Below are 21,551 nucleotides of genomic sequence, written 5' to 3'. Positions count from 1 at the left end.
GTGTCTCCCCAAATCAAAAATGGGTTTTGGTAGGGTCTCCCAGAAATACAGTTTAGGGGGGACATCCATGTGTGTCACTTTGCTAAAAAGGGGCAGGATCAGAGCTTGCCATATAGAAGTAATTGCAAAATGTAGGTTTGGTGAAAGATAAAAGTAACTAAATGAAAGCATCTTCTAAGCAATGTGTGCGATTTATGCTCTCCAATATCTGTGTGCTGATGAGTCTACATTTTTTTTGGTTTATTTCAGGGGAAAGAAGTCGCCAGCATTTGGAGGAGGCAGAGAGGGCCAGACAAGGCCAAAATCTGCCATCTCAACATGTGGAGGAGGAGGAGGATGTGGAAGGAGAAGAGGATGTGGAAGGAGAGGAGGATGTGGAAGGAGAGGAGGATGTGGAAGGAGAGGAGGATGTGGAAGGAGAGGAGAATGTGGAAGGAGAAGAGGATGTGGAAGGAGAGGAGGATGTGGAAGGAGAGGAGGATGTGGAAGGAGAGGAGGAAGGAAGAAAGGAGGAAGGAAGAGAGGAGGAAGAAGTAATTTTGGACTTAGAAGTCATAGCAGATGAAGGGCAAGTGGCGGAAGAACAATTTGGCGAATTGAAAGAAGGTGGATTGATGGATGAAGGAGGAGTCCAAGATGATGGGGAAGTGGTGGAAGAAGGAGGAGTGATTGAAGATGATGGGGAGGTGGTGGAAGAAGGAGGAGTGATAGAAGATGTCGAAGAGGTGGAAAGGAGAAGCCCATCAGGTCAGTGTCACCCTAGCTTGATTCAAAAAAACATATGTAGATAGGCCTCATTGAAAAATAATATTGTAAATGCCATTTTTTTTTTTTGTTTTAGGGGAGGAGGATGGTGTGCCAATATTTTCACGTGCAAGTGCTGCTATAATTATTCAGCAGGTAATGGAGTGCAGCACTGAAATGCACAATATGCGTGAAAGGATGTTTCTCATGGAACAGAATGTAACAAATGTCCTTTTGGAATGCAGCACGGAAATGGACAATATGCGGCAAAGAATGATGGTCATCGAATCTAATTTTAAGAACATTATTGACATGATGGGCCGTGTCAAAGACTGAAACACCCCCCGCCCATCCCCCGCCCCCACAAACATTTTTACAGTTTGAATAATGAATACGCCAAAATTTGAAGATACACACACAGTGTGCCAACATGTGCTATCTGCCATCACAGAATATCTAATGTCTGTGCTTTGTGGGTCCAACCCCCTCCTCCATCCTCAAGTAGTTGAGAGGAAGGGTTTGCTCCCACAAAACACAGACATTGATCACCCATGATGTCAGATAGCACATGTGGCCATTTGTCTGTTGAACCAATGACATTTGGCGAGTTTGCACTGAATGTGTGTATCTTCCAATTTTGGCGTGTTCCAGTGTGAAAGCACACCATGACTGACTGCTGTTGTGAGTTTTTATATTTTTGGAATTGGATTTTGTTACTTTTTGACCATGTTGAACATTTTGGGATACTATAAAGTTTAGACCATAAAGAATAAACAACGCCAAAAATTTTAAAAAATATATATATAGAATTATAAATCTCTCTAATCACTGAATTTAGTGAAGTAGAGATTTGACTCCAAATTCTCACCTAAAAATTTTCTTTTAGAAAAACACACCAAAAACAAAAAAAATGGTTAAAAAATTATTGTTTTTTGTGCCTAAAAAATATGGCCAAAAAAAAATTTAAGGCGGTAAACACCCCACCAAATATAATCTATATATATATATATATGTAAACAATAAATCTAACTATATTTGAGTAAAAAAAAAGTGAACTTGTTAATAAATGTATAATCTGCATAATATTTTTGGTTGAATTACCTGAAAAAAAAAAAAAAGTTTAAAAAATTTTTGAAGACTCCTAAGTACAAAAGCAGGGAGTAATGAAAAAAATATAAAATTATTTTTGGGGTCATGAACAAGCAAAAATTAAAAAAACTTGACCTCAACATTTACAAATGGAGTTGCTTCTTATTTCTAGACTCAATACCCTGTTTGTAGATGAGTGAATACTGTGCAAAATGTGGTTAGTTACTAAAAGTGGAGAAATCAATTATGCATTACAATTGAAGAAGTTAGTTAGAGAACCAGGAAGACAGAAAAAGAGAAAAAGCATTAATGACAAACAACTGTATAAAGTCCAATGGTCTAATTATTTATTATTTTTTAGAATATTCCTTTCTTTGGGGGCCGAATTAGAAAGAAATATGATCTGGCATAGCAATGGCCCCCCGACCCATGAAGTACTCAACATATTTGTCGCGTACCTCACGAGCTGATTGGGGGGCCAAGCCAGCGCGACCAGTGTCCAGCCCGGGAAGGGGATCTGAGGGTAGTCTTGCCTCAGAACCGATGTCGGGTAGGTACGTCTGGGAGTGCCTGCGTAAAAAGTTGTGCAAAATGCAGCAGGCAAATACAACGGTGTCCAATTTATATTCCGCCAGATGTATCGATGTCCTGAACAGGCGGAACCGGTTGGTGAGTATCCCAAAGGCATTCTCGACTACCCTCCGAGCCCTGGCCAACCGAAAATTAAACACACTCCTCTCTGAGGTGAGGGTCCTCTGGGGAAAAGGCCGCATGAGGTGAGGACCAAGCCCGAAAGCCTCGTCCGCTAGGAACACAAACGGAAGTCCTTCCACATTATCTTCATCTGGTGGCAATGCCAGACCACCAGCTTGGAGACGATCATAGAAATCAGTCCGTGCGAACACTCCCCCATCAGACATCCGGCCGTTCTTCCCCACGTCCACATATAGAAACTCATACTGTGCCGACACCACCGCCATCAACACAATACTATGATAACCCTTGTAATTATAATAGTAGGACCCCGAGCGGGGTGGGGGCACAATGCGGACGTGTTTCCCATCTATTGCTCCACCGCAGTTTGGAAAATCACACCGCTGGGCAAATTGGGAAGCCACAGACTGCCATTCCTGTGGTGTGGAGGGTAGCTGTGGGGACAAACAAAATTAGAGATTTAGTACTTTGTAACAAATACATCCTACAAGCATCCTTGTGACAGTTCACAGTATTAAAATTGCATTAGAAAAATGTGCATGGAGAATTTGGGAAATGAAATATATAGGGCCACTTCATTAAGAGACTCCACAGCCCTCTGATGGGGACAATAAAAGTTTGAAGGGGGGGACACAAAAACCAAAAAGTCCTGTTTGAAAAAATGGCAAGGTGGGTTTGTCCCTAGGATAGCATGCTGGACAGGTTAATATTGGGTAAGGGACAAATATGCAGGTAGGCCAAGAATAAAACATGTAAAGCTGATATCAACATGCATAGGGAGAAAAGGTAACGTTAGTTAAACACACAGCATATCTGGGAAAATAAAAATAAAGTTAGTTGGCCACATTATTAGAGCCAGGAAACTTACCTTAATATACTCCTCATGCATAACTTTGATGATGGCAGCACACGTGTCCGGTATGATGACCCCAAGCGCCTGCGGAGAGATGCCTGTCGAGAACTTGAGGTCCTGCAGGCTCCTCCCAGTCGCCAGGTACCGCAACGTGGCAATAAGCCTCTGCTCGGCCGTGATGGCTTGGCGCATCACAGTGTCCTGCCTCGTGATATAGGGGGACAGAAGATCCAGCAGACGGTTGAATACGGGGTCCGTCATGCGGAGAAAATTCCTAAAGTCATTAGGATTATTCTCCTGGAGTTCCCTAAGCAGAGGCATATGTGAGAACTGGTCACGCTGGCGCAACCAATTCTTGGTCCAGAAACGCCTCCGCCCCCTGTTTCTGGCCAAAGTACTGGACAAATGAACATATCCAGCAGCCATCCCATAAACAGCACCAACTCGCGAAAATTGACGCTGCTGCTCCATCATGGCTTCAAACCGGCCGGCTGGTCAGTCAAGAACACACTGAAACAGAAAGCACTCGCAAATCCAGCACTACCTGCGACAAACGCGTGACAAACAGATACGAGCGCACAGGATGCAACTGCTAAAGCAGAAACAACCTGCTTGCCTATAGCCGAATGACAACTACGTTACCGCAAGCACACGCACTGAACCCGTGAATACACGCTGTCAAAGCCTGGAGACCGAGAAGCGCGAATCAGCTCTAACCAAACCTTCACTAACACGAGCAAACACGTAACTAGCAAAAGAGGAACAGAGGGCGGCGCCATTAACTTTGGTCTTCCCCTTTATAGTGACGTCGTACGTAGTTTACGTGCACGCGTTCCGGTACGACGGGAATTTGGTCCGCTGGTGTGTACACGCCAGCGGATCAAAACACAAATCAGCCTTGTACGCCGGAAACTGTCGGGCAGACAGTTTCCAGCGCACAGATCCGGTCGTGAGTACAAGGCCTGATATCTGTTTCTTTGGTTTATTTTACTTTGTATATCATAAAGTAAAAGTATTTTTAAGAGAACCTTATGTTTAGTCCAGATGTAGTGTAGTAATGGACTAAGTCATATTTGTCATGTATGCAGACTTTTCCCGAGAGTATAGTGATCGTTAGAGACAAGTCAAGTGTAGCAGTTGGCATAACTTCAATGCCGTAACCTTCACCTCTGAGGTTTTATAAATCTACAGCTTGACACTGAAGAGGAAATGCAAAATATCAGTGTTCTACCAATAAGTGTGCTATATAAAGACAAGTAAACTAAAGCTTCTTGCAGAATATTTGCACGATCCAGCCATTCACAGTCAGTTTAGGGAACAATAATATGTTTTTAGACCATACCCAACTGTAGCGCTCACCCCCGAAGGAGCCGCTGGATAGTTTGGGATCTGCGTATTAAGTTACCCTCTTATTTGGTCTAGGGGTGACAATTGTGAGTGAAGGTACAGAGCGTGTGTCCAGACATCAATTTAGTTTCAATGCTTTATTCCAAGGCCCAACACGGCCAACATCAACATGGCACACAATAGAGAAAGATTTATGAATATGGAGAGAACTTTAGTATCAGGCCTTGGATATACAGGAGAACAAGCCTGCTCTCGGCAATAATTTAGCTCAACTCGTCGCCACTCCAACTAGAGTGGGTAAAGTGCCCCCGGACAGGCGGTTGTCACAGGCCTGGCAGCCGGAGTGTCACTTGCAAATCACTGGGAGGAACAGACCTCTGCCACAGGCCCGACTCGAGGCCTCTACCACAGGCTTAACAATTTCAGATGTAAAGGATTAAATGGAGTTAATCCTCCCAGTTAGTTCAAATAAGGGTCACCAATTAACAGCTTTAGTGTACCTGTCATGCAACGTGGTGACCGGATCCTCGATGGTTCGTCTAGGCCTCCCGGACAACCTCTATCTCTAGGTTCTCCCCAAGCCGTTCCCCCACCGTACAGCTCTCAGCTTAGGATCCTCTCAGTGAAAGTCTGGGACCCAGCAAGTCGCTGGGGGCCCCTCTCAATGTCAGGGTGAAGCTCCGCATGGTGCGCAACTTCGGTCAGATAGGCCACGGTGGCGGGGGCCCATGGATGTACGCACCCTGAAGGTGGATGCCGCACCTGGAACTCGGGCCCCGCACAGAACAGAACATGGCGGTTGCCACAGATATACCCCCCCAGCAAGCCCAAAGAGGGAAACACTTCTCTGATTGGCTGCTGGGGAAGGTGGGTCTGTCAGGACCCCTCTAGCACCAACTGTCGCCCAGGGGTGGTAACGCACCCCTGGAGCGCAGACTGACCTACAGGACAGTTCTGAATTGACAACAGCCCAAATTTCAATAAATTGTGAATGGGAGTAAACTAACTCTCCCATCCCCCATTAACTTTAGCGTAGTGCCCATACTGAAAGTAAGGGGGCGCTACACAACATCTCCCTAGGGAGCCTCGCTGAGCACTGTCAGAGTTAAATTGATTGATATAGTGGAGAAAGCATAAGCATGCGCCTGGGCACACCCTAATAATCCTGTGTGGTACAGATTTTTCCTGCTTCCCAGGCCCCCTACTGACAATTGATCATTCACTGTGTTCATTCACATCTAAAGCATAGTAAACAGTGTTTATTATGCATCCATTTGTGAATGAACAGGAAGCCACTTATTACAGAGCACGCTCACTGTCCATTGCAACTGAGGCTGCAGAAAAAGTGAGTGGAGAATCTCAGGGGTCTGTTAAGAACCCTGATTACCAAAGCCCCCCAACGGGGCATCTAAAAAATTGTCAATTGTCCACGGACAGATGTGGCCACTCTCCCTGGATGGAATGGTCAGTAAGCAAAGGTTACCACGAAAGTTTGGGGCGGGAAAACCGGAGCCACTGTGTACGCCAACCCGACTAGCCCTCTTTGGCTTCTCCAGACATCCGGCATCTGTACACAGTGGCTCCAGTCTTCCCACCCCCAACTTCCATGGTAACCTTCGCCTGCTGACCCTTCCATCCAGGGAGAGTGGCCACATCTGTCCACGGACTGCGGCTTTCCCTCAACACCCACAAACACACTAGCCGGCTCAGCAAGCTGTTTTGTCAAGAGTGGCTTGGTTCCCTTGCCGCCACTTTTCTCCCCCTTCCTCAGCATACCAGCCGTCTCAGTACACGCCAGTGGACGGGTCTGCTATCCAGGTCAGGATTTCCATATGTAGTGGGAATATTGGCGCCTCCTTCACTGCACTGTTTCATTGTTTGATACCGTCAACTCCTCACTGTTCCAGGTGACCTCCAGTGATACCGTAGGCTAATTTTATTCATTTCCTACGCCTCTTTTGATTGCACCATTACAGCAATTACTTTTAGAACTGTTTTATGAACCTCGTTGAATAAACTTGCCTTTTATTATTGTTACCGGGAGACTTCTTTTTATTAATTCTTTGTATGCTGACATTTCCCATTTGGGTTGTTTGTGTTCCTCATTTCTGCCATTGAGGGGCTTATTTTCAGTTTGACCCACTGAGTGCTGACACAGTTTGTTTTGTATTAACCTCTGCTCTACTGACACCGTCATCTGCTCTACTGACACCGGCATCTGCTCTATTGACACTATCCACTGCTCTACTAACACCGTCCATATTTTAATACATTTTAGAATGTTTGTTTACATTTATTTATAGAGTGTATGGCCCAGATTCACAGACATTGGTGCATATTTATGCCGCCTTTACGCTAAGTCGACGCAGCGCAGAGAGGCAAGCATTGAATTCACAAAGCACTTCCTCCCAAAACTGCGCTGGGTTTCCTAGGCGTAAGCCGGCGTAGGTGGAAGTGGGCGTGAGCAATGCAAATGAGGCGTGACCCCATGCAAATGATGGGCCGAGCGCCAGGCAGATACGTATTACGAACGGCGCATGCGCCGTCCGTGAACGTATCTCAGTGCGCATGCTCACAATCACGTCAGAACAGCTGCCTAAGATACGCCGGATCACTGCCTACGGCGTGAACGTAACTTACGCCTAGTCATATTCACGTCCAACGTTAACTATGTAAAATACGCAGGCTTGAGTTCCCTGGTGCAGACCTTTCCATGTCTGCTGCTGAGTTACACCTGCTTTATGGGGCTTAACTTTACGCCAGACGTACAACTTACGCGCACCAGTCGTGATGGACAATGATACGCTGCATTGATGGACAATGAAACGCTGCACTGATGAGCAATGATATGCTGCACTGATAGACAATGATATGCTGCACTTATGGACAATGATATAAGGGAATGATATTCTATACTTACGGCACTGATATGCTGCACTGATGGGCAATGATAGGCTGCACTGATGGGCAATGATAGGCTGCACTGATGGGCAATGATAGGCTGCAATGATGGGCACTGCTAAGCACGGATGAGGCTGCACAGATAGGCTGCACTAATGGCCACTGACAGGCTGCACTGATAGGTACTGATATGCTGCACTGATAGTCACTGATGAGGCAGAACTGATAAGCTGCACAGATGCAGCTGCACTGGTGGCCATTGATGAGGCAGCAATGATGGGTACTGATGAGATGGCACTCTTAAGCTGCACTGATGTGGCTGCACTGATATGCTGTACTGATGGGGCTGCACTGATTGGCACTGATGAGGTTGCACTGATGGCCACTGATGAAGTGGCACTCTTAAGCTGCACTGATAAGGCAGAACTGATATGATGCACTCATGGGCACTAATAGACTGCACTGATGGCCATTGATGAGGTGGCACTGATAAGCTGCACTAATGGGCACTGATGAAGCTGCACTGATAAGACAGCATTGGTATGCTGCACTGGTGGGCACTAATAAGGCTGCACTGATGGGACTGTATGGATGGGCATTGATGGGACTGTACTAATTTTGAGCCCTGTATATACAGTATGTCACAAAAAATAGTACATCCCTCACATTTTTGTAAATATTTTATCATATCTTTTCATGTGACAACGCTGAAGAAATTACACTTTGCTACAATGTAAAGTGGGGAGTGTACAGCTTGTATAGCTGTGTAAATTTGCTCTCCCCTCAAAATAACTCAACACACAGCCATTAATGTCTAAACCACTGTGTCAAGTGTCATATAAGACCAGAACTGTGTGGACTGCAACAGAGGAAACCCAAACATAAATAGGTGAATGTAAGTAAGTTTATGAAGGTAAATGCACATAAATGTGAATACACCACCAATACAAATAGAGTGAACAAACCAAACAACCAAAACAGTGATAGTAAACCAACCAGCATATATAGCAAACGAAGTACCAGAATCGTAGTCAAGCCAGGCCTTGATCATAAACAGGAGATCAGCAGATGGGGGGCCAGGAGTAAACAGACAGGGACAAGATGGAAGGAATCAGACTGCAGGGTAAGGATCCAGGAAAACAAGACTGCAGTGCAAGGATCCAGTGATACAGGAACAGATGCAAACAGGTTCAGGATACAGGAATCAGGGTTCAGGATCAGGATAACAGGTAAACAGGCTGCAGGTCAGGGCACAAGGACAATACCAGGGCAAGGTGTGTGTGTGCACTTGCTGGGTATTTATACTAATACCTGCTAACAAGCTCAGGTGATGCCTGACTGCAGAAGGTAAAATCTGCTCCATACTGCCAGGATCCATCCGCTGGTGGACGCCAGTACTGCGGCCCAAAGATGACATAACACCAGCAGGGAGAAGTTCCCCTGACAGTTCCAAACTGTCAGGAGACACCTGCTGGTGGACCTCAGTATTGCACATCAAATGATAGATATTACCAGAGGATGGAACCTTTCCTGACATACTGGCAACAAAAGTGAGTACACCTCTAAGTGAAAATATCCAAATTGGGCACAAAGTGTCAATATTTTGTGTGGCCACCATTATTTTCCAGCACTTCCTTAACCCTCTTGGGCATGGAGTTCACCAGAGCTTCACAGGTTGCCACTGTATTCCTCTATTACTCCTCCATGACGACATCACAGAGCTGGTGTATGTTGGAGACCTTGCCCTCCTCCACCTTCCATTTTAGGATTCCCCACAGATGTTCAATAGGGTTTAGGTCTGGAAACATGCTTGGCCAGTCCATTACCTTTACCCTCAGCTTCTTTAGCAAGGCAGTGGTCGTCTTGGAGGCGTGTTTGGGGTCATTATCATGTTGGAATACTGCCCTGCGACCTAGTCTCTGAAGGGAGGGGATCATGCTCTGCTTCAGTATGTCAAAGTTCATGTTGGTATTCATGGTTCCCTCAAAGAACTGTAGCTACCCCGTGCTGGCAGCACTCATGCAGCCCCAGGCCATGACACTCCCACCACCATGCTTGTCTTTGTACTCCTCACCTGGTTGCCGCCACACACGCTTGACACCATCTGAACCACCATCTGAACCAAATAATTTTATCTTGGTCTCATCAGACCAAAGGACATGGTTCCAGTAATCCATGTATTTAGTCTGCTTGTCTTTAGAAAACTGTTTGCGTACTTTCTTGTGCATCATCTTTAGAAGAGTCATCCTTCTGGGACGACAGCCATGCAGACCAATTTGATGCAGTGTGCGGTGTATGGTATGAGCACTGAAAGGCTGACCCCACCCCTTAAACCTCTGCAGCAATGCTGGCAGCCCTCATACATCTATTTCCCAAAGACCACCTCTTGATATGACGCTGAGCATGTGCACTCAACTTCTTTGGTCGACCATGGCGAGGCCTGTTCTGAGTGGAACCTGTCCTGTTAAACCGCTGTATGGCCTTGGCCACCGTGCTGCAGCTCAGTTTCAGGGTCTTGGCAATATTCTTATAGCCTAGGCCATCTTTATGTAGAGTAACAATTCTTTTTTTCAAATCCTCAGAGTTGAACTTGAATAACACTTAGGGGTACATTGCATATAGGAAAATACGGGTAATTACCTAATATCCATTAGTTCGGATTGTCGAAGCTTGGTCTTTTTTTTTTCTCTTTCTATTTTATTTATTTCTGACTATAGAGTGTTTCCTTGATTGGGACCATAGTATTGTTAGGGAAAATATAATACTTAAATATATCTTCCTGTAATGCTATGTGATGACATTCTTGTGTAAATTCTTCTGTACCGTATACATTTTCAAAATAAACTTAAACTTGATTAAAAAAAAAAAAAAAATCCTCAGAGTTCTTTGCCATGAGATATTGAACTTCCAGTGACCAGTATGAGAGAGTGAGGCTGGGTTCACACTGATACGACACCGACAGTCATACGACTACCATCCTACTTTGCTCTGCGACATCAGTCCTATATCGGTCCTACATCCATCCGACTTGAATGAACAAGATACTACTTTGATCCGACGTTGTGATAGTCTGACTTGTCCTTTGACCAATCAAAACAATCCCAGTGTGAAATAAATTCCTTTTACTGCTGCTGTAATCACCATGTCGGATGTCAAAAGTCAGATGGTAAGGACAAGGATACTACTTTGTACCGACTTCAATGATATTCAATGAGCTGAAGTAGGATCAAAGTCGGACCAAAGTAGTGCAGCTAGCATTTTCAAAGTTGGACCGACTTGTATCGGACCAGTTAAGACAGCTCCTATAGGGAAACATTGATTTTCACACGTCATGCGACAAACGCTCCGACATTGGGAGCTCATGTTGCATGACGTGTGAAAATGAATTTTTCCCTATGGCATCACTCAACAGTTAAAATCGGGATCATCACATAGTAAGGTCTTCCGCTATACAGTCCCACAACATGAAACCTCAGATCAGGATAGGAACACTGAGTGAATGGATACACCTGCAGGGCCAAAAAAAACACAGCGGGGGCACCAAAATAAGTTCAGCATTAGATGTACTGAGAAATAGTAAATTGGCAACTCACATAAGAAGAAGAAATTTCACTTTTTGTGTGTAGCCGCTCATGCATCTGGGATGGAGAGCCTCTTCCTTAAGCTTGTAGACTGGAAATCCCGGACATCAGGCTGGATAACAGCTGAGATGAGAAAGTGTAAACCAACAAAATGGCAAAGAGCACTATGGGATGCAGAGTGAAGCAAAAGTGATGTCATCTGCACATCAGGGGCAGAACTACGCATTTAGAGGCTGCCCGAGCCTCTTTCTCAGGTTAGTCTGAGATTATGAGATTTCTGCAGAGTATTCTCCATACAGTCGAATGACTGATCTCAATTCTTTGGGTGATATTTGTAAATCCCATGCCAGACTCATATGCATTAAAGCGGGAGTTCACCCATTTGTAAAAAAAAATTTTTTATCCCCTTAGCTTCCTGCTCGTTCGGTCTAGGGGAATCGGCTATTTGTATTAAAATATGAGCAGTACTTACCCGTTTTCGAGCTGCATCTTCTTCCGTCGCTTCCGGGTATGGGTCTTCGGGAGCGGGCGTTCCTTCTTGAGTGACAGCCTTCCGAGAGGCTTCCGACGGTCGCATCCGTCGCGTCACTCGTAGCCGAAAGAAGCCGAACGTCGGTGCGGCTCTATACTGCGCCTGCGCACCGACGTTCGGCTTCTTTCGGAAAATCGTGACGCGATGGATGCGACCGTCGGAAGCCTCTCGGAAGACTGTCAATCAAGAAGGAACGCCCATTCCCGAAGCCCATACCCGGAAGCGACGGAGAGGATGCATCTCGTAAACGGGTAAGTACTGCACATATTTTAAAATAAATAGCCGATTCCCCTAGTAAAAATGAGCAGGAATCTAAGGGGGAAAAGTGCCCTCTAAGGGTGAACCCCCGCTTTAACAACCTTCTTTCTGAATTCCTTAGAGAGATCTTGGCATGATGACACTGCACTTGCCAATAGCAAAGAGAACAACAGATTTAAATATCTGAGGCTTAAATAAGGCATTAACAGTTGGGCAGTGACAAAATGTTTTCAAAGTATACCTTGTGGGCTTCTTTTTTTGTAGTACCACATTGTATTGTCTTAAAAATGAAGAATAAAAGTCAAAACAGAGTACACAAAAACACTTCAAAACCAAAACCCCACATTTCCCAAACTCTCCCCAGCCCCATGTCCCCCTTTATTACAAAAATATTGACTTTGGGTATGTTTTTGTAGAAATTGGATGGTGTCAGGACAGTTTGTCAAAATAATAAATGGCCACTTAAATATGCTTTAAATTAAAAGAGCCGAGGCATGATTTGTTTTGCAATAAAAAATAGATTGTATTATCTGAGAAACAAAAGCCACAAATATTGTTCAGGGGCTTAACAGTATGTAAGCAGGTAAGATACCCAACTGGTTTAATCTTAAAATAAACATGATATTATTTGGGAGACAATAGCCACAGATATTGTACAGTGGCTGGAAAGTATGTAATCAGCTTGATTAAATTACAAAGTAAGACAGATGAGCCAGATTTTATCTCAAATTAAACATTTGAGAGTATTATTTCAGAAACAATAGGCACACATATTGTAGAGCATCTGCACAGTATGTAAGTAGCTTCTTTAGGCCACAGTGTAAGAGGGAGAGACAAGGCATGTTTTATCCCTAATTATAAATGAGAGAATATTATACCATAGACAATAAACTCATATATATTACAGTGGCTAAGCACATTGGTTGGTCCACAATGTAAGATGGAAAGACAAGTCAGGTCTTATGTTTATTTAAAAAGTAGAGTGTATTATTTCAAAGACAAAAACTTCAAATAATGTATTGCTGCTGGACAGTATATAAGCAGCATGATTAAGGAACAATTCAAGAGGGGTAGACAATTTAGAGTAAGTATGCTGCCTCTTTAGTTCGCTTTCAATTAAAAATTAAAATGTCTTATTTCAGAGACAACAGCCACACATATTATGAGCGCTATGTAAGAACCTTGGTTAGGCTGCACACTAAGAGAGATGAGACACATTTTATCTTACAATAAAAAGTATAGTGTATTATCTGAGAAGACAATAGCCACACATATTGTACAGTTGCTGGAGTATATAAGCAGCCTAACTGAGCCACAATGTAAGAGAAAGTAAGAGGAAGACATGAGACAGTTTTTATCCTGAAATAATAATTACAGTGTATTATTTCAGAGACAATAGCCCCAAGTAGTGCACAGTCAGGTTATATTAAGCTATGGTTCTACTATATATGTCTGTTATGTTCTCACTGTCATATTGCATCCATATCCTTTACTTGAATACCCAATATTGTTTTGATTGATCTTTTAGGCATATGATTATTCTTTTTATTTGTATTTTCAGTTTTTGATATTATTTTTGAACGAATGTATTTATACTTGTTTTGTTCATTATCTCCGATAGTTTGGTCTGTTATGTCTTCTAGGTTTCAGCTATGAAATTACAATTTTAGACCTATCACTTATTGTTTATACCAAGAAATATATGCATCAATGTATTCCTCTGACGTCACCCGCACCTGTGTTACACTCAGGGGTATAGCCCTATTTAAGGATACATACATAAGTGTAAGGCTGTATTCACACTTGTGCGGTGCGAATTCCAGCTCTGTTATCTCTGCAAAGAGATAAGAGAGCTGTTCAGCAGATCATCTCCGTTTTAGCTGCGAATTTGGAGACCTGGGAGGGGGGAAGTGTATTGAGGAGAGAAATCCTGATGAGAAATGAACACATCTGCAAATCAGATGCGTGCGCATAATGATAATGGGCCTGAATTCGCACCTGAGCCGCACCGCAATGCCTAGAAAACGCACAATTTATTGGGCAATGCGCAGTGCGAATGCATCGCACATATGTGAACTATTGTTTTAGGGGGTCAAATAACAAAAAAAAATTCTAAGTCAGCAGCATGAGCTGCAATGGTTTTGTAACCATTGCTGATCCAGAACTTGTACAATTGTTCGAGCGTGAGCCAGGTCACAGAGTCAAGGGACAGCCACGTATGTCTCTCTGTAACAAAACTGCCTGCTGTTCTGAAGGCCCTCTCAGATAGCACACTGGCCAAAGAGCAATCCAAAAGCTCCAGCACATACTATGCAAGTTTCAGGCAGTGGAGTCAACTTGGCAGTAAGCTGCAACTGCTGGAATATCACTGGCAATTAGTGCTACCTGCCTGCTGTCCATTCTCTCAAGGTTCCTGTTCTTTTTCTGAACATCACATAACAGAAATTCTTGTGCATACTACTGCAAAAATTGAGTAATAGGGGTTGATTTACTAACACTGGTGCAGAATCTGGTTCAGCATTGCATTGTAGCCCATCAGCTTCTAACATCGCCTTCTTTAAATAAGCGTTGACAACAAAAACCTGGAAGCTGATTGGTTTCTATGCAGAGCTGCACCATATTTTGCACTCTTCGGTTTTAGTAAATCAACCCCACAGTGTACTAAATGAATTTCCTGCCAAATCCTCCCCACCAGTTTGCATGACTATGGTGGGATAAGCAAAAGAGGATGAAAAGGGTGCATTTTTCAGCAGAAACGTGGCACCTGGGAGAAGGTGCTGTATATCATACCCACTGCCAAAAAGGAAAAGGCAAGATGCACCTTGCCTCTTGATTCTGCAGCCTGACGACCATGTGGTCCTGCAGCACCTGTTTGCCCCTGCTTATTCCATGTGCAGAAATTTTGCTTCTATATATGGGCCTGCCTGACATTGTGAATACAGGGTATTGCCTAACTTTGATGTAATCTATGACAATATGGGGAATAAGGATGTGGAACGTTCATGCAATAAAGGTATGGTGATTTGGTTCACAAAACTTTACCACACTTCGACCCAAACTTAAAATACATCCCCATTCCTCTTACCTTCGCTGCTCTGTTCAGCCTCTAGAATCAAGAAATGACAGCCATGTGTAAGATCCCAGTTAAATAGTACTTACCTTTTGTCTTGGAGACTCAAAAACCAGCACTTCTGGGAGTGTCAAATGCCTGGCCCCCTAGTGTGCTCAGTGGTTCCTCCAGCCAACCTCTACACCACTACTGTTCTGTAGCGTATTATCTTCTTGTCTTAGCAACAGAGTCATTTTAAGCCTTCATCCAATACATAATAAGCTTTAGCGCTACCATTTCATGTAAGCCCCACCAACTTTGAACAGGGTAGCTGCAGGCTACCTATAGCCAAAACCTTTTCCTATTTTGGATGGAGTAAGGAATTTCTCTCCAAAGTGTATAAAATGCCACTTATGCCCCGTACACACACATCGGATTTTCCGTCTGAAAAATCTTGGACGGTTTTTCCGACGGAATTCCGCTCAAGCTTGGCTTGCATACACACAGTTATACAAAAGTTCTCTGAACTTTCGATCGTCAAGAACGTGGTGACATACAACACTGCGACGAGCCGAGAAAATGAAGTTTGATGCTTCTGAGCATGCGTCGAATTGTTTACGAGCATGCGTCGGTATTTTGCTAGTCGGAATTGCTACAGACGATAGGAAATTTTTTCCGTCTGAAAATTTGAGAACCAGCTCTCAATCTTTTGCTGATGGAAATTACGACAGTAAAAGTCCGATGAAGCATACACATGGTCGGGAATTTCCGTTCAAAAGCTCACATCGGACTTTTGCTGTCGGAATTTCCGATCGTGTGTACGAGGCATAAGACATTTGTTCCTAGAACAAAGGTCCCTATTGAAATATTCCCTTTTTATTCCCGTTATGTTAACAACTCAAAATGTTGAATTATCTCTCAGGCTCATTCATGGTGACACTAGCTACCATGACAAACAGAGGCAGAGACAGACACAGATAGCAATAACAATCTGACAGGAGTTCTGACCCCTCACCATTATTTCCAAAATTTCCAAAATTAAAAAAAAAAAACGAATCTTTATACATATTTTGAAGTGAAGTGTCCATAGACATAAGATGATTGTTTCATGATCATGACAATTTAAAGCGGGGGTTCACCCGTACAGAACACTTTTTCCCCTTAGACGGATGCTCGTTTTGTCTAGGGGAATTGGCTAGTTGTTTTAAAATATGAGCTGTACTTACCGTTTACGAGATGCATCTTCTCCGCCGCTTCCGGGTATGGGCTGCGGGACTGGGCGTTCCTATTTTGATTGACAGTCTTCCGAGAGGCTTCCAACGGTCGCATCCATCGCGTCACGATTTTCCAAAAGAAGCCGAACGTCGGTGCGCAGGCGCAGTATAAAGCCGCACCGACGTTCGGCTTCTTTCAGCTACTAGTGACGCGATGGATGCGACCGTCGGAAGCCTCTCAGAAGACTGTCAATCAAGAAGGAACGCCCGCTCCCGAAGACCCATACCCCGGAAGCGACGGAGAAGATGCATCTCGAAAACGGTAAGTACGGCTCATATTTTAAAACAACTAGCCGATTCCCCTAGACAAAACGAGCATCCATCTAAGGGGAAAAATTGTTTTATGGGTGAACTCCCGCTTTAAGGCTATTTCACATAGGGGGGGCAATCTCCTGGCTAATGTCATTCGATTATAAAACAGGTGGGAAACAGCAACTTATTGGAAAAACTTGTTTGATCATTATTGTTTTCTGAAAGATAAGTCAATGCCAGAGGTGTCATTGGCACGTCCCTTTCCCACTTGCACAAGCATAATCAGGAACAGTTGGATAACCCGAGTGATCATATTTATAGCTGTAGCCTACCTTCTGAAGGTGACATTATGCTTGCATACCTGGCCATCCTCTAGTCCCTACAACCAACTTTACAGTAATGTTTTGTGATGATGAATTTAAACCTGTCATATGTACCTTTGCCACAGGCTAGCCTGCCTGCGTTGGCGTAATTTGTCTTGTGCTCTGAGATTTTAAGTGGAATCTTACTCTATAATGAACACCTTTGTAAGTTTCATAACCAGTCACTTGGGGATATCACTATTTTTACATCTTAATATTTTTATTCTAGTTGATAGCTAGATTAACCAGTATGAGGACCTCAAAATGTAAAATAGTGATTTTATGCTGGCCATATTTTCCAATCATTAGTGGGGTCAAACTGACGAGAAGATTCTAAGGAGCAGGATGGAAAATGTTTCAAATGAACACATTTTCAGACAGTCTATGTGACGTTCAATTACATTTCAAAATTGAATGTTAAAAACAAGTTACATTTTCTAACTACATTTGTCTATTCATTGAATATACATATAGGGGCAGATCCACAAAAGGATTACGCCGGCGTAATTTTAAATTTCCTGCGTCGTATCTTTGTTTTGTATCCACAAAACAAGATACGACGGCATCTGGGATCGATCCGACAGGCATACGTCTTAGTACGCCGTCGGATCTAAGCTGCAATTTTTCGGCGGCCGCTAGGTGGCGTTCCCGTCGAAATCCGCGTCAAGTATGCAAATTAGCTAGTTACGGCGATCCACGAACGTACGTTGGCCCGGTGCATTTTTTTTACGTCGTTTTCGTTCGGCTTTTTCCGGCGTATAGTTAAAGGTGCTATATGGTGGCGTACTCAATGTTAAGTATGGCCGTCGTTCCCGCGTACAATTTTGAATTTTTTACGTTGTTTGCGTAAGTCGTTCGTGAATAGGAATTTGTGTAGAATGACGTCACCGTCGTAAGCATTGGCTTGTTCCGGTTACATTTCGAGCATGCGCACTGGGATACCCCCAGGGACAGCGCATGCGCAGTTAAAAATGTTTTTGTTTATGTCGGGTCACTACGTATTTACATAAAACACGCCCCCATTACATCCATTTGAATTAGGCGCCCTTACGCCGCAAGAGATACACTACGTCGCCGTAAATTACGGCGCAAATTCGTTGAGGATTCAAAACAAAAAAGTAAGTTACAGCGGCGTAGTGTATCTTAGATACGCTACACCCGGCGCACTAATGCGCCGTTGTACGTGGATCTACCCCATAGTCTTTGTAAGACTATTCGTACGAATATTCTTGTCCAAAAATTTGTAGTGTATGGCCAGCATAAAGCTTGGCACGCACTAGAAGTTATTTTTTCATTCAACGATCCTACGGGGTAAAATGACCGCACCAGCCAAGCAGACACTGGCTGGAAAAGCGCCCAGAGGCTATTCAGTTCGCATGAGTAGCGCTATACAAGTCATTCAACTCAGCGAGCTGAATAAAAACTGAGCAATCACCATACTAACACAAGCCATTTCCCCCCTAAAACAAGCAACTTCCCCCCAGAATACACTGATCAGCGCTGGCAGCCAATGGATCAGATGCAGGTCAGATGCTGGTTTTTCAGTATTCCCAAATGACAGAAGCCAGTCGCGAGATCGGCGTCTGTAGAGCAGACAGCTGTAGACACACAAGCCAAAGGTCAGCCGGTTCAGCCAATTTTTGGCCCGTGTGTACAAGGCTTTAGGCTTCATTGCTGTCATTGTTACTGCAAGATTTCATTAAGCTGCCAATAAATTAGTCAGTTATTTTCATTTAGCCGGCAGGTTGAACAAAAAATTGGACCTGATTCCTTCATCCATTCAGTTGAGGTGGATGAGGAAATCTTCCCTGCTGTGTCATTGTATTCTGACAGTGGAGAGAGTTCCCCACCATCAGTCCATAGCCTGCATTACTGATCATGTGGCAAAAATCCGACAAGGTAGTAGCGATCAACTTCCATTCAGCCGCAGTGGTCATACATAGATCGAAATTCGAGCGGTCCTTGTTGGACTGGCCAAAATTCGATCCATTTATGGTCAATTTAAAATAAAACAGGTAAATGAAAAAGAGCTGCCTTTGCTAACCTCCCTCTTAAAAGACTTGTTGCCTGCCTGTCTCTGGCTTCCTAAGGCTGGCCATAGACAAAGCTAATTTATTTCCTGCAACCACAGACAGTGTTGACAGGGGAATCCCTCCCGCTGAGCCATTGCGTTCTCCTTGCAGGGGGCAGAGGAAGCCCTGGGAGAACACAGTGATTATTGTTAGGGGCTATAACAGCAGCTTGGCTGGTCTAAGTTCCAGAGTCACTTACCTAAAACAAAGGAAACATTAGGTGAGAACTTCTAATCAGCTTAAAAACAAAAAGCCAACGGGCCAGATCCACATACATGTAGATCGGCGCAGCGTATCAGAGATACACTACGCCGCCGTACCTTACCTGGCGCATTTTCGAATCCTCAGCGAGTTCGCGCCGTAAGTTACGGCGGCGTAGTGTATTTCTGGCGGCGGATTTGAAATTGGGCGGGTTGGGGGCGGGTTTCATTTAAATGAAGCGCGTCCCCGCGCCAAATGAACTGCGCATGCGTTGTCCCGAAAGTTCCCGCCGTGCATTGCGATAAATGACGTCGATAGGACGTAATTTTTTTAACTTAGACGTGAGTTACGTCCATCCCTATTCACGGACGACTTACGCAAAAAACAAACAAAATTCAAATTTCGACGCAGGAACGACGGTCATACTTAACATGGCAAGTCTATGTATACGCTGAAAAATACCAGCTTTAACTTTATGCCCGAAAAAGCCGACTACAGACGGCATTAGAAAATGCGACGGCCGCGTGTACGTTTGTGGATCGTCGTAAATCGCTAATTTGCATACCCAACACGGAAAACGCCACGCAGTGGACGCCGAAGTATTGCATCTTAGATCCGAAGGCGTACGAAGATGTACACCTGTCAGGTCTAACCCAGAAGCCGTCGTATCTTGGTTTGAGGATTCAAACGAAAGATACGACGCAGGAAATTTGAAAGTACACCGGCGTATCAGTAGATACGCCAGCGTACTTCGTCTGTGGATCTGGCCCAACGACTCTAGGTAACTCCAATTTTATGAAGTATTGTTTAGTTTAACTTTGGTCATGTATTATTTCTAAAATAAGGAGAGAAGTTTTCAGATGTGTAAGGGCCCATTCACACCATTGCTTTGTGGTAACACTGGATATGTTCCGTGGTGTGTTGCTGTGCCATTAATTTAAAACAAAGCCTTACAATGCACCTGCATTGGGAACCTTTACCACCACATGCACTGAATTTAACCGCTGGCAACAAAAGTGGGTACACCCCTAAGTGAAAATATCCAAATTGGGCACAAAGTGTCAATATTTTGTGTGGCCATTATTATTTTCCAGCACTTCCTTAACCCTCTTGGACATGGAGTTCACCAGAGCTTCACAGGTTGCCACTGGAGTCCTCTTTTACTCCTCCACGACGACATCACAGAGCTGGTAGATGTTAGAGACCTTTCTTGTGCATCATTTTTAGAAGAGGCTTCCTTCTGGGACAACAGTCATACAGACCAATTTGATGCAGTGTACGGTGTATGGTCTGCGCACTGACAGGCTGACCCCCCACCCCTTCAATCTCTGCAGCAATGCTGACAGCACTCATACTTCTATTTCCCATAAAGACAATCTCTGGATATGACACTGAGCACGTGCACTCAACTTCTTGGGTTGACCATGGCGAGGTCTGTTCTAAGTGCAACCTGTCCTATTAAACCGCTGTATGGTCTTGGCCACCGTGCTGCAGCTCAGTTTCAGGGTCTTGGCAATCTTCTAATAGCCTAGGCCATCTTTATGTAGAGTAACAATTCAGATTTTTATATCCTCAGAGAATAATTTTCCATGAGGTGCCATGTTGAACTTCCAGTGACCAGTATGAGTGAGAGCGATAACACCAAATTTAACACACCTGCTCCCCATTCACACCTGATGCCTGGTATCAATAACGAGTCGAATGACACCAGGGAGGGAAAATGGCTAATTGGGCCTAATTTGGAAATTTTCACTTAAGGGTGTACTAACTTTTGTTGCCAGCAGTTTAGACATTAATGGCTGTGTGTTGAGTTATTTTGAGGGGACAGCAAATTTACACTGTTATACAAACTGTACACTTACTACTTTACATTGTGTGGCAAACTGTCATATCTTCAGTGTTTGTCACATGAAAAGATATAATAAAATATTTTCAAAAATGTGAGGGGTGTACTCACTTTTTTTAGATACTGTAGATATTTTTATATATATATATATACATATATATATATATATATATATATATATATATATATATATATATACACACACACATATACAGTATATATATATATATATATATATATATATATACCGTATTTATCGGCGTATATCGCGCACTTTTTTCCCCTTAAAATAAGGGGAAAATCGCGGGTGCGCGATATACGCCGATACCCGCTTCCCGCGCTCAGTTTAAATGCCTGCGCCGACATATACCGAGTGGAGTACACTCGGCTACATTCGGCCAGGCTCGGCTTCGCTCGTGCTCAAGCATAAACGTCACAGAGCATGAGCACGAGCGAAGCCGAGCCTGGCTGAATGT

The sequence above is a fragment of the Rana temporaria genome, chromosome 7 (assembly GCF_905171775.1).
Source record: "Rana temporaria chromosome 7, aRanTem1.1, whole genome shotgun sequence".
NCBI lineage: Eukaryota > Metazoa > Chordata > Amphibia > Anura > Ranidae > Rana > Rana temporaria.
The sequence above is the reverse complement of the archived record's forward strand: the minus strand, read 5'-3'. Positions refer to the sequence as shown.